The sequence below is a fragment of the Macrobrachium rosenbergii genome, chromosome 5 (assembly GCF_040412425.1).
Source record: "Macrobrachium rosenbergii isolate ZJJX-2024 chromosome 5, ASM4041242v1, whole genome shotgun sequence".
Classification (NCBI taxonomy): domain Eukaryota; kingdom Metazoa; phylum Arthropoda; class Malacostraca; order Decapoda; family Palaemonidae; genus Macrobrachium; species Macrobrachium rosenbergii.
This window is the reverse complement of record NC_089745.1, coordinates 37,825,255-37,837,989: the sequence shown is the minus strand read 5'-3', so window position 1 is coordinate 37,837,989 and position 12,735 is coordinate 37,825,255. Positions and strand designations below refer to the sequence as shown.

Genomic DNA, 12,735 nt, shown 5'->3' with positions numbered 1-12,735 from the left:
ATCGTTTCTTGTCCGGACACAGTCAAGCAAAGAACTCTGGGATGATCCCCACAGAGGGGTAGTGCCGCCAGTGTACCTCACGCAGTGCACTGTAAGCATTACTTAAAGTTCGCTGCAGGGCCCCTTTGGCCCCTAACTGCAACCCCTTTCATTCCTTTAATTGTACCTCCGTTCATATTCTCTTTTTTCCATCTTACTTTCTACCTTTTCCTAACAACTGTTCCATAGTGCAACAGCGAGATTTTCTTCCTGTTACATCCACAAAATCTTTTTTGCTCCATTGCCCTTTCAACGATGAAAGAGCTCATAGGTCCCAGCGGTTGGCCATTGGCCTGAATTTTATACTCCTTTCAATTCTAACTCTGGTATGACAGGTCACGGAGATTTAATTCAAATGTATCAAAGACTCAGGTGATGAGATATACTGAAAAGAAAGCATTTCTTGCTTTTTCAAAACCTCAACGGAGGAAGGAAGTTGGAACAGACGAAACAAATAAATAACAACTCTTGCTGAGAACCTCAGAGAGAAATCTTACAGCCCTAAGCACATGTCGGACTAATATATCTACTTCTTCTTCGTCCCACTTGTCTCTTGTATTTCTGGTCCTTCGGAAACCACTGACATTAATGTGCCCATAAATCTTCGCTCCAAGATGAGGGAGATGAAAGATAGGCCGGTTGTTAAATGAAAATGACAACATTTCGGTGTCTTGGCGTCAGCAGTCGGGTCGCTGGAAAAATTCTAAAAAATTTTTCAAATGGCAGAAAATGAAATCCTACTATGTTTCTATTCCTTCAAGCTGAACAGTTGGAGGCAGTAGATAAATAAGTAATGGTCTATGCATATGAAAAAATGTATCTGAAAATAGTAAAAGAATTTTAACAATCATAAAATTTCATTTGAAATGCAAGAAAATATCGCAGTGACTTTACATTTCACATTAGAGACACGCCAAAAGCAAGTTGATATTAAAATGCAAAATTTTATGAGGTTGTTTCATTACTCTTTGCTCTCAAAAATACAAATGAAAGACTAGCAAGTAGAACTTGGTTTTTTATAAATGAACTTGATGAGTTCCAACCATCCACTCATATCAGTGTTAGCAAAATCTGATTCGCAACAGAATGGAAAATTTGTAGATTCTAATTTAAGAAAAGGTGGTAACTTAGTTTTTAAAAACTTTAAGTTAAATATTTATTTTATTCTTCAGTGTGAACTTCCTTTGGATCGTACTTTACCAGTATATAATTTTGTTTTATATGATTTTACGTTTTATATAGTTTTATGTTTTATATAGCTTTATGTTTTGGTGTTTTGCCTTGATTTAGATACAAAACAGCTGTTGAAGCTGAAACGTTCGTATGTGAGAAAGTTGTTCACCAAAGCGCTTCTTTGACTGTTCCTGAGAAGCAAAGACTCTAATCGTGGAGATCACTATTTTATTGAAGCATTAGAAGCAAAACCTGTGAAACAACTGGAATCGTTTACAGACCTGTAATAAGAATCATGTGATTGTGGATAGGGCCGAATTATTTTTACAATCCTTAGCAAGTCTCTCTCTCTCTCTCTCTCTCTCTCTCTCTTTCTCTCTACCTACCTACCTAATCTACTTTCGGAAACATTAAACTCTCTACTATGCATCTGAACGCAAATACTCGCACTCTCCTAGAATCCTTGAAAATCTCTCTCTCTCTCTCTCTCTCTCTCTCTCTCTCTCTCTCTGGTCTTGTTGGGCTTGTCTCTTCTCCAAGAGGCAGTGATGGGAAAAGCGTAAGCAGATTTACAAGACATCCTTTGATCTGAGGATACACAGCAGTACAGTATGTGCATTACTCATCCACGTTAACTGGATACATAGCAACTGACTGCCCTCAGAATATCTGTTACTCTCTCATATTGTCACATTACTAGACTGCTGCACGGATGAAAGTGAAATGCACTCTCTTTATTCACTTATGTATGTATTTATTTATTTATTCATACATTTATTTATTTATTTTGTTATGATTATTCATAGACAGAACGAACGCGTAGTTCAGTTCCACCCTTAAGATCCTTGTACTCCATATAGGCCTACTCAGTTTTCTGGATCTCTTTATTTGGCTGTCCAACCACCCCAGCTTCCCCTCCTCACTGTCTTAAGTGTTGAATGGCCGAAAATACCCCTAGTTTAAGCTCCAATGCAACACAAAAAACAGCAAAAAAATCTAAAAAGCGGAAAAAAAAATCAAAGTTGATTTTACTTTTAGTAAAGGGATGAGTTTGAAGCGCAGATTTTCTGTTTTGTCATCAAATAACAACATTCTTCTTTTAATCTATTTCCTCTTTCTGTCAGGCGACTGGAGACTGGATTATTTGTGTATTGAACATATAATAAAACAAAGAAAAAACAAAATAAAAAAGGGCAGAACAAATAACAAAAAAAAAAGGTCAAATTGTCATGGAAGGTATTCATTCAAGTCAGAGTTATAAAAGGCTACGTGAACATCATCTTATTACCATCAGACGGTTTCCATCAAGGCAGAGACTGATGAGGCGAGCTACGAGACCGGAACCAGGAAGCTCATGTCCATTAGAGGAGAGAGAGAGAGAGAGAGAGAGAGAGAGAGAGAGAGAGAGAGAGAGAGAGAGGGGGTTAGTCAGGTCACGGATCAGGGGCCATGGCTCCAGATCTTGGCCCAGGGGGCTCCTTGCATTAAGAGAAGAGAAGAGAAGAGGAGAGAGAGAGAGAGAGAGAGAGAGGGGGTTAGTCAGGTCAGAGAGATTAAGAGAGAGAGAGAGAGAGAGAGAGAGAGAGAGAGAGAGAGAGAGAGAGTAGAACCCCCATTAGGATAGCCTGCCCTCTGATGGAGAACCGGACATATCTAAATGAAGGGAAACTGAGGCATTATATATAATATACCTATATATATATATAAATATACATATGCATATAATATATATATATATATATATATATATATATATATATATATATGAATACATATATAAATATGTATACATATATATAATGTAAATATAAATATATATATATAAATATAAATAGTTTATATATATATATATATATATATATATATATATATATATATATATATATATATATATATATATAAAAATGAAGAATAACAGTTGTCTGCTGTCAGCTAAGTGTGACGAAACGTCCCCCTTCCCAAAATAAAAAGCAAAGAAAGTTATGCTCTGCAGCAACAGCATCCCAGTACATCTACATCCAGGAAAATCTGACTCACTCCAGAGGCATGAAAACTGCAGTTGCGCTTCTTGTAACGAGTTTACACCCACTGCTCCAGAAAGGGTCGTGTGTAGTAATGCGGAAAACTTCCGGCGCACTGCCAAAAGGGAAGTTTTGCTGAAGTCATTTTTCATAAATTATTATTATCATTCAGAAGATGAACCCTATTCATATGGAACAAGCCCACCAAAGGGGCCACTGACTTGAAATTCAAGCTTCCCAAGAATATGGTGTTCATTAGGAAAGTAAGAGAAGGTAAAGGGAAATACAGAAAAACGAGATCTCACTTATTAAAAAGAAAAAATAAATGATTAAAGATAAACTGTATTAAAATGCAAGGAGGATGTTATAAGATATGCAGATTATCCGCCGTTGATTTTAACGCTTTATTGTGTTGAAATTCCAAGAAATGCGTCGCGTTAGTGGACGTCTATTGATGAAGTCGCTTTAAATGGGATTGCGTGATAGCCTGTCCGGAGAAAATACTGAAACCATGTTGGAAATATCAGCGGGAGAGCCGTTTTCTACTGTGTAAAGTTTAATGAGGCAAAGGTTTGTACATACATACACACACACAACCACACATACATACACACAAGAGGTGTGTCTGTTCAATAACGATACTAATTAAATAACTCACCTTTATTTATATGTATTACAAATTTAATGCTCGTCCCCTTCAACATACTCCCTATTTGCACTAATACATTGCTTTAGTCTTCTCTTCCACTGGTCGAAGGCATGGAGGAGGAAATCAATTTCTGTCAGCTGTTTTAACACAACATTCCTTGCGACGTTCCTTTTCCTCTGGTGACCATCTTTGCACAAAGTTTCTTCATGTTAAAATCCTCGCGCAAAATATTCCATGCGGTGTATTTGTCAATGTTCACAGATTCAGCTATCATTCGTACACTGAGCCGGCAGTCTTTTCGAACAATCTGACTGATTTTTTCAACATTTTCTTCGATTCTTGAAGTGCTTGTCGTCCAGAGCGTTCATCACTTTTGACAACCTCACGTCCCTCGCTGAATCTTTTGTGCCACTCAAGTACACGCGCACGGCACAGGCAGTCGAATATTCCCATAAGCTGTACTAAGCATCTGAAAACATTCTGTTGGTAAAAATTTCAAATCGACACGTTGTTCAACCTTTAAACTTAGCATTTTTTAGGCCCATTACAGAAAACGCAACCAAACTAAACTGCGAATAACAGTCAACTGAACGTCACAGAGTGCTGCTGCTTGTCATGCAGGTTCAGACATGTTCAAAGTCACCACGCATCCAGTTATGACCGGTTCTGACTGCTTTGTTTACTAGGTGTAATCACAGTCTCGCTATTTAATAAACATACCTCGTGTGTGTGTATATATATATATATATATATATATATATATATATATATATATATATATATATATATATATATATATATATATATATACACATATATATATATATATATACACACACATATATATATATATATATATATATATATATATATATATATATATATATATGTGTGTGTGTGTGTGTGTGTGTGTATGTTTAAAGTTGACCTTTGTTGCCACAATGCTCTTTGCACTCAAACAACGCCCTTAAACGGTTACGCTTTTAATCTCTTGACCAACCAGTAACCATGCCTCAAGGTCATTCTCCCCACCACGATGATATTAATAGCTTCAAAGGGCAGATTGTAAGTCAGTAGTCGCTCGATAATGCCACAGTTTGGAGAAATAGCTGTCGCGACAAAAACCAATAAGTGGAAGAAGGAAGTCTGCGTATTTTTGACCAGAAACTGACGCACGAGAATCGGAAAAAACTCAGACGGTATGGAGATACCTGCAGGAACCTTACTGATGCTACTAAAGGAATTGCTTTTAACGAAAATTATATATATAAACACATAAATAAACATATAATATATATGTATATATAAGTATATATATGCATTTATATACACACACACATATACTGTACAGTATATATATATATATATTAAAAGGAGTGGGTGCATAAGTGCAGTATGTTTCGTGACCTTTTGTCATCATCAAGACATCTATAAATGAAAATTCAGACATTAGAGTGCTTTCAAAACATTAGGTAAACACTGAAATACATAAAAATTACACTAAAAAACCACGAAATTAAAATTATATAAAAAATGAATTAGGCACTAGTAAAATCACAGACACACTAAAAGCTATGCAATATCATAAAAGAAGAGAATTTGAAATTACACAATAAAAATGGAATAACAAAACCAATGGTAAAATCACAGACAAACTTGCGAAAAACACCAACCTTTCAGAGCAAGAGTAAAAAGATAAAATTCATATAAACATACAGACCAGAGAACAAAATATAAACAACCAAATTAGGCAATAAACAGTGCAGCAGCCGTAGTTGGTGATTAAGCGAAGGGACTTTCAATTTGATATTGAGGCTCTCACTGATGTTTCTTTTTTGACCTAAATTTTGAAATAATCGAAATAGGTGTTTTACAGTTGTTAGGATTTCTAATGTTGGACAATTCCGGGCTGGATAGTCTGCAGCCAGTACAATGACTTATTCCAGTATTCAGCTCTCACCTTGAGTAAACGTCGGGTCGAACCCACATAATTACCCGAATTACATCCGGGTACTTATACTCATATACTACGCCCGACGTCATCAAGGGACAGAGCCGATCTTTCTGAGAAAACAATGAGCCAATAGTTCTATGATTTTTGGAATAAGTTTCAGGTTGAGGGCTCTGAAAGGCTGGTGTTTTTCCCGCAAGTTTGTCTGTGATTTTACCTATTGGTTTTGTTATTGCATTTTTATTGTGTAATTTTAAATTCTCTTCTTTTATGTTTAGTGTATGTGTAATTTCTTGCATAGCTTTTTAGTGTGTCTGTGATTTTACTTAGTGCCTAATTCATTTTTATATAATTTTAATTTCGTGGTTTTTAAGTGTAATCTTTAAGTGTATTTTATATATATTTTCATATACTTGCTAATGTTTTGGAAGCACTCTAATGTCTGAATTTTCATTTATAGATGTCCCTGATGATGTGACAAAAGGTCACGAAACGTAGGATTAAATTACTGCACTTGGAATCTATTGTTTTCCTGCACCCACTCCTTTAACATGTTGAAAAATATTTCTGTTCCTCATATATAATATATATATATATATATATATATATATATATATATATATATATATATATATATATATATATATATATATATATATATATAAAGACGACTGGATGTTAGAAGTAGAAAAGAGGAATGAGGAACATCTGCCTTATATCATCCAACCCCAACGAAAACGAGAATAAAAAAAAATCCGGACAGAAACATCCAGAGGAATCTAAAACGACCCTTCCTGCAAGGGAAGATTTTACGGTAACGCGAGAGTGAGAGTGCTTTGAGAAATATCGAGGCTGCGTTGGAAAGAACGAGCAACGTCGGAGCACAAAATGAGTGGAGAGTAACGGAGGAGGCGGGGATGGAGCTCTGGAAATGGGGGTTACAAAAAATGTGAAAGCACTGACGATTTTTTAAGGTTTACAAGGGAAGCAAATTACAGGTAAGAACGCTGGTGTTGAATATCCACTGGGCTGCTAATGCTAGATAACGTTTGTAGGAAAGATTAAATTGTACATCAGTATACAGGAGATTTATCAATACAGTTTACCTGGAGTTTTGTCTTGGCTACAATGAAAATGTGTGGAATCTTCCGATCCCCAAATATTTAAGCGAGGAGCAAATGAAACATGAATTAGGTAATCAACTGGAAAATATTTTAACAAAGGCGCCTATATTAACAGAATCTAAAAAATGCTGTAATTGTCTCACTACAGCTGAATTTCTTACTTCTATTCTTCACAGTTTTTAAAAAATCATACAGTAATTATGCAGTAATAATGTACAAAACCCTTCAATTTTAAGTGACAGACTCTGTTTCGAAGGAAACATCGAACCAGACGAAGCCAGCCATTTCCCGTAAGGCTCGCATCGACTGCTCCATCAAATTCAGACTCGGACAAAAGCCACTTCCTGTAAGACTCGCATTGACTGCTTCCTCAAATTCAGACTCAGACAAAAGCCGCTGCCTGTTAGACTTGCATTGACCACGTCCTCTAATTCAAGTTCTGGGTCTCTGAGTTTCTGGTGCCAAGTGTTACTGTTATGCAAAGTGGGCAACCGGAGCCTCCCACCACAGCCGAGCTAATTTACGCTCTTCAGCGTAATTTGATCTCTGAGTCTGACGCTCTTTTGGGACGGGGCCAAAAGTATCCGTTTGTGCAAAGAATATTCGACTCTGGCTGTTACAGATTCATGTATTTGACGGAAAAGAAAGAGAGAGAGAGAGAGAGAGAGAGAGAGAGAGAGAGAGAGAGAGAGAGAGAGAGAGGCCACCTTGAAAGTAAACAGAAGAGAAAGAGAGAGAGAGAGAGAGAGAGAGAGAGAGAGAGAGAGAGAAAACAGAGAGAGAGAGAGAGAGAGCAGAAAGAGAGAGAGACACCTTGACGTAAACAAAAAGAGAGAGAGAGAGGAGCCACCCTGAAGCAAAGGGAACGAGTAACGACAGATGTGGTGACACTGGGCTCATTAATCGAGCCACTTATCACGGAATCGATCGCAACGGGAAGGGAGGCAGAGAAAAGAAAGAAGAAAACATTTCAAATAAATGAACAATACTCCACAAGAGACCCAACGTATAAAACTTGCATGGCTTCAATAATCAAAATAAATAGAAGATTTAACGGCAACTAAACAATTTACCCAATTATTTAGAGGTAGATTTAGCAGTTTTAACAGAACAATCTCTCCAGATTGAGATGGAAGCATCCTGGATAACCAGAATGTTGAAAAGGGCGGGGGGAGTGGGGGGGATTTTGATAATTGAACTGAATTGAACTGAATATAGAATTTAGGCCAAAGGCCAAGCAATGGATCCAATGAGGCCATTCAGCGCTGAAAAGGAAATTGACAATCAAAGTTTGAAAGGTGTAAAAGGAGGAAAACCTCGCAGTTGCACTATGAATCAGTTGTTAGAGAGGGTGGAAAGTAAGATGGAAGAACAAGAATATAAAAGGAGGTGCAGTAAAAGGAACGGAAGGGGTTGCAGCTAGAGGCCGTAGGCAAGCTGCAAAGAACCTAAAGTGATGCCTACAGTGCACCGCATGAGGTGCACTGACGGCACTATCCCCCTACGGGAAGGGGGTGGGGGAGATTGATAAGTTTTCCTTGAAAAGGAAAAGGAAACAGAAGTACGAGGGAAGTCTGTTTCGGATGAATTGAATTCAAGATATAAAGATATAACTCAAGATTAGAGTTAATAGATTAGAAGGCAATTCCTGACAGTGTGGATCCACAGAAAAGGGTTGGCATGTGAATAAAGAACGTAATACTGAGGGTCGTAAGAAAAAAAAAAGAAAGAGAAAAAGACCGGAGAAGAGGTAAACAGGAGGGCATAGCTTTAATAAAGATGAGGAGAAGTCGGTGAGGTACCTTTGAAGGGAAGTGCCGTCAGCGCACCACACGCGGTGCACTGTAGACATTACTAAAGGTTCTTTGTAGCGTCCCTTCTGCCCCTAGCTGCACCCAGTTTCATTCCCTTCACTGTATCGCCAATCATATTCTCCTTCTTCGATCTCACTGTCCACTCTCTCCTAACAATTGTTTCAACATTATTTTCAGCGCTGAATGACCTCTTCATAGGTCCCAGCTCTTGGCCTTTGACCTAAATTTTTTATTCCAATTCCAATATGTTCCAACAGCTCTACAGGTGGATGCAGGATCATGTGCTGTGTCGCCAAAAGCAAGAAATATAAAGTAGTCATATGAAAAAAACAAGTAAAAAATGCGCCAGTTTCTTCGGCGCAATCGAGTTTTCTGTACAGCCGCTACAACGTATAATCAAGGCTACCGAAAATAGATCTATCATTCGGTGGTCTCGGTATAATGCTGAATGAGCCGCAGCCCATGAAACTTTAACCACGGCCCGATGGTGGCCTATCCTACATCGTTGCCAGGTGCACGGTCACTGCTAACTTTAACCTTACATAAAATCAAAACTACTGAGGCTAGAGGGCTGCAATTTTGGTATGTTTGATGATTGGACGGTGGATCATCATCATACAAATTTACAGCCCTCTAGTCTCAGTAGTTTTTAAGATCTGAGGGCGGATAGAAAAAATGTGGACAGTATAAAGTGCGGAAGGACAGACAAAGCTGGCACAATAGTTTTCGTTTACAGAAAACATAAAAGCTATAAATAAGGTCAGAGATGTGAAGAACGACAACGAATTATTCATCAAAGCTCAGAGGGAAGGTCGCTGAAATATCAGTGAAATTTTAAAGAAATTCTGCAGTATATCTTACCTTATGGAAACCACATTGGCTATTCACCAAAGAGAACAGAACTCAAGGTTTTTAGGAAACAAATTGTTAGATGGAGCTTCTTGAAGTACCTTTCCGACAGTAGAAGTTAAGACTGATTTATGAAAATTAGGCTGTCAAGCCAAGCACTGGGGCACTTCCACCCCGTTCAGCGCTCGAGCCAGTGAAAACAGGGTGTTGGAGTGGTTGGACAGCAAGATAAAGAAATCCAGAAAATAAAGATCAAGTATCAAGATCTAACGGGGAACTGAGAGAAAACCACACAGCTGCACTAAGAAGAAAGAGTTAGAGAGGTTGAAAGCGATGACTGAGGGAAGGAAGAAAGAATGGAGGTAAAGTGAAAAGCTAAAAAGTGGCTGCAGCTATGGGCCAAAAGGACGCTACAAACACCCTTTTGTAGTGCTTACAGTGCACCACGTGAAACGCAACTCTGTATTTCCAAAAGGATGGACAAGGAGAGGATTTGGCAATAAGCCAGAAAAAAGACAAATGAGAATTATTCACTTTTTAATAAAAGCAAGAGGGAAAATAGATGTAAATGTGACGAACATTGGTTATGATTCTGCCCGGAAAACTGTTTTCCTTCTAGCAGTCAAAGAGAGTTAAATACCTTTAAGATAAAGTCGTGAAGAAAACATTTACTTTTATTCGAATCAAGTTAACTCAAATCGACTTACACAACAAGATGTGTCTATATGAATCTCTTAGTAAGTATTCCACTCAAAGAAAGAGCACATCAGATTCTCTCAGACAGGTTTCTTTGATGTAAATTGAAATTAATCTCATAAGTTTTTTTCTAAAGATTAAATTTCTCTCTCTCTCTCTCTCTCTCTCTCTCTCTCTCTCTCTCTCTCTCTCTCTCTCTCTCTCTCTCTCTCTCTCTGTGTGTGTGAACAAAAATCCAAAGGAGTTCTCTGTTTGATCTTTTGCTCTATATTTTTTTACGGAAAAAAAGACATAATGTGATTAAACAACTGAGAACAGAATACATGTGAATGGAACTTCTCTCTCTCTCGCTCTTCTATCGGGAGATGAGTTCTCTGACGTCAAAGGAAGAAGAAGAAGAAGAAGAAGAAGAAGAAGAAGAAGAAGAAGAAGACTGCTGATTTCTGAAATTTTAAGGCTGTCCACCAAAGCACTGGGACACTTCCGGCCATTCATCAGCGCTGAAGACAGTGAAAAGAGGGAGTTGGAGTGGTTGGACAGCAAGATAAAGACACCCAAAAATTAAAAGTACCAATATTATGGATCCTGGTAAAGTATCACAGACAAATAAAAATGCGCCGAAGTTTCTTCGGCGCAATCGAGTTTTCTGTACATCGTATAATCAAGGCCACCGAAAATACATCTACCTTCCGGTGGTCTCGGTACAATGCTGTATGAGCCGCGGCCATGAAACTTTAACCACGACCTGGTGGTAGCCTCTCCTATATCGCTGGCAGAGGCACGATTATGGCTAACTTTAACCTTGAATAAAATAAAAACTACTGAGGCTAGAGGGCTGCAATTTGGTATGTTTGATGATTGGAGGGTGGATGATCAACAAGCCAATTTGCAGCCCTCTAGCCTCAGTAATTTTTAAGATCTAAGGGCGGACGGACAAACAAAGCCGTCACAATAGTTTTCTCTTTAACAGAAAACTAAAAATATGATAATCTCAGAGGCACCCTAGCAAAAACTTGAGTCGAATCTGTTACTCGGTCAAAAGGACGTAGTTTCCTTTCGTGACCATTTCTCTCCGTCCATCTTACTTTCTTTTTTTAGACCTTCTAACGAAAATCTTTAAGGACAGAGTCAACTGACTATGATAACCCCAAGAGGGCTCCAAAGGGTAATCAGCCTTCAAAGAGAGGCAAGGTAAAGGAAAAGGTGACTGATAAATAAGTATGACGGAATACGAAAATCAAACCGACAAACCTGATGTTCAGGAGACGTCAGCAGCAGTAGAGATCAAGAATGAATTTGCTCCTCGCTTAAATATTCAGAGATCAGAAGATTCCACATCTGCTCTGGGTGAACTATTACACATTTTAGTCGCAACAGAGATACAACTTCTAGCAACTGAGTAGTATTAACCCTGATGCTACAAAACGACACACTGTTTGCAGTAGCACACTAATCAATGAACACATTTTCTTTCGTGGTGTCTTTCTCTCCTTCCACCTGGATTTGTATTAAAGACAGGCTTAACGAACCTTCTCTCTCTCTCTCTCTCTCTCTCTCTCTCTCTCTCTCTCTCTCTCTCTCTCGTGTTGTAGATGATCCCGTTCATCGCTCTGGGAAATCCAATTACCTGCCACACTGGTTCATCTTGAGAGAGAGAGAGAGAGAGAGAGAGAGAGAGAGAGAGAGAGAGAGAGAGAGAGAGAGAGAGAAAGAGTGCGCTGTTTTTGGAAAACCATTTTGGAGTCAATATCAGTCGAGTTAAATTTTGCTTCTTCGAAACTGAAAGAGTTACGTTTGACACAAAGGTCGAGGGGAAGGTACAGCCTTGAGCACTTGTGTGTGTGTGTGAGCCTTTGACTTGAATAAAGAAATAGCCTCTTCCTCAAATATTGCCAAACCTTACAATCTCTTCTTGTGACAACTCTAGAGCAAGACCGGAGACTGACGCATCACATCAATTATTTTACTTCTTTGCGTCAACTGCAATGTCACCCAACAATATATATACAATATATGTATGTGTATATATATATATATATATATATATATATGTATATAGATATGTATATACACAGTATATATATATATATATATATATATATATATATATATATATATATATATATATATATATATATATAAATATAATAAACTTTATCACTTGGTATCTAGCGGAGCTATTTATTCAGGAAAAGTTACAAACTTTCAAGGACTAACTATCCTCATTATCTGGTGCCATCCAGTTTAAATGAGGTCCTGTTATTAATATATGTATGTATGTATGTATGCATGTATATGTATATATATATATGTAATGTGTAGGTGTATAGGCTATATACACAAGTATATTTGTACGCATGTGTGGCTACTTGAATATACTCAACACGCGCTTTTGTTGGTGAAAACATACACCTGTTAA

At 37.8% G+C, this 12,735-nt stretch overlaps 1 long non-coding RNA gene across 2 annotated transcripts in view; it reads right to left on the bottom strand.

The window, feature by feature from the left end:
* LOC136838671 (uncharacterized) overlaps nt 1-12,735 on the bottom strand; it is a 526,494-nt gene that overhangs the window by 356,105 nt on the left and 157,654 nt on the right. The window lies entirely within an intron of this gene.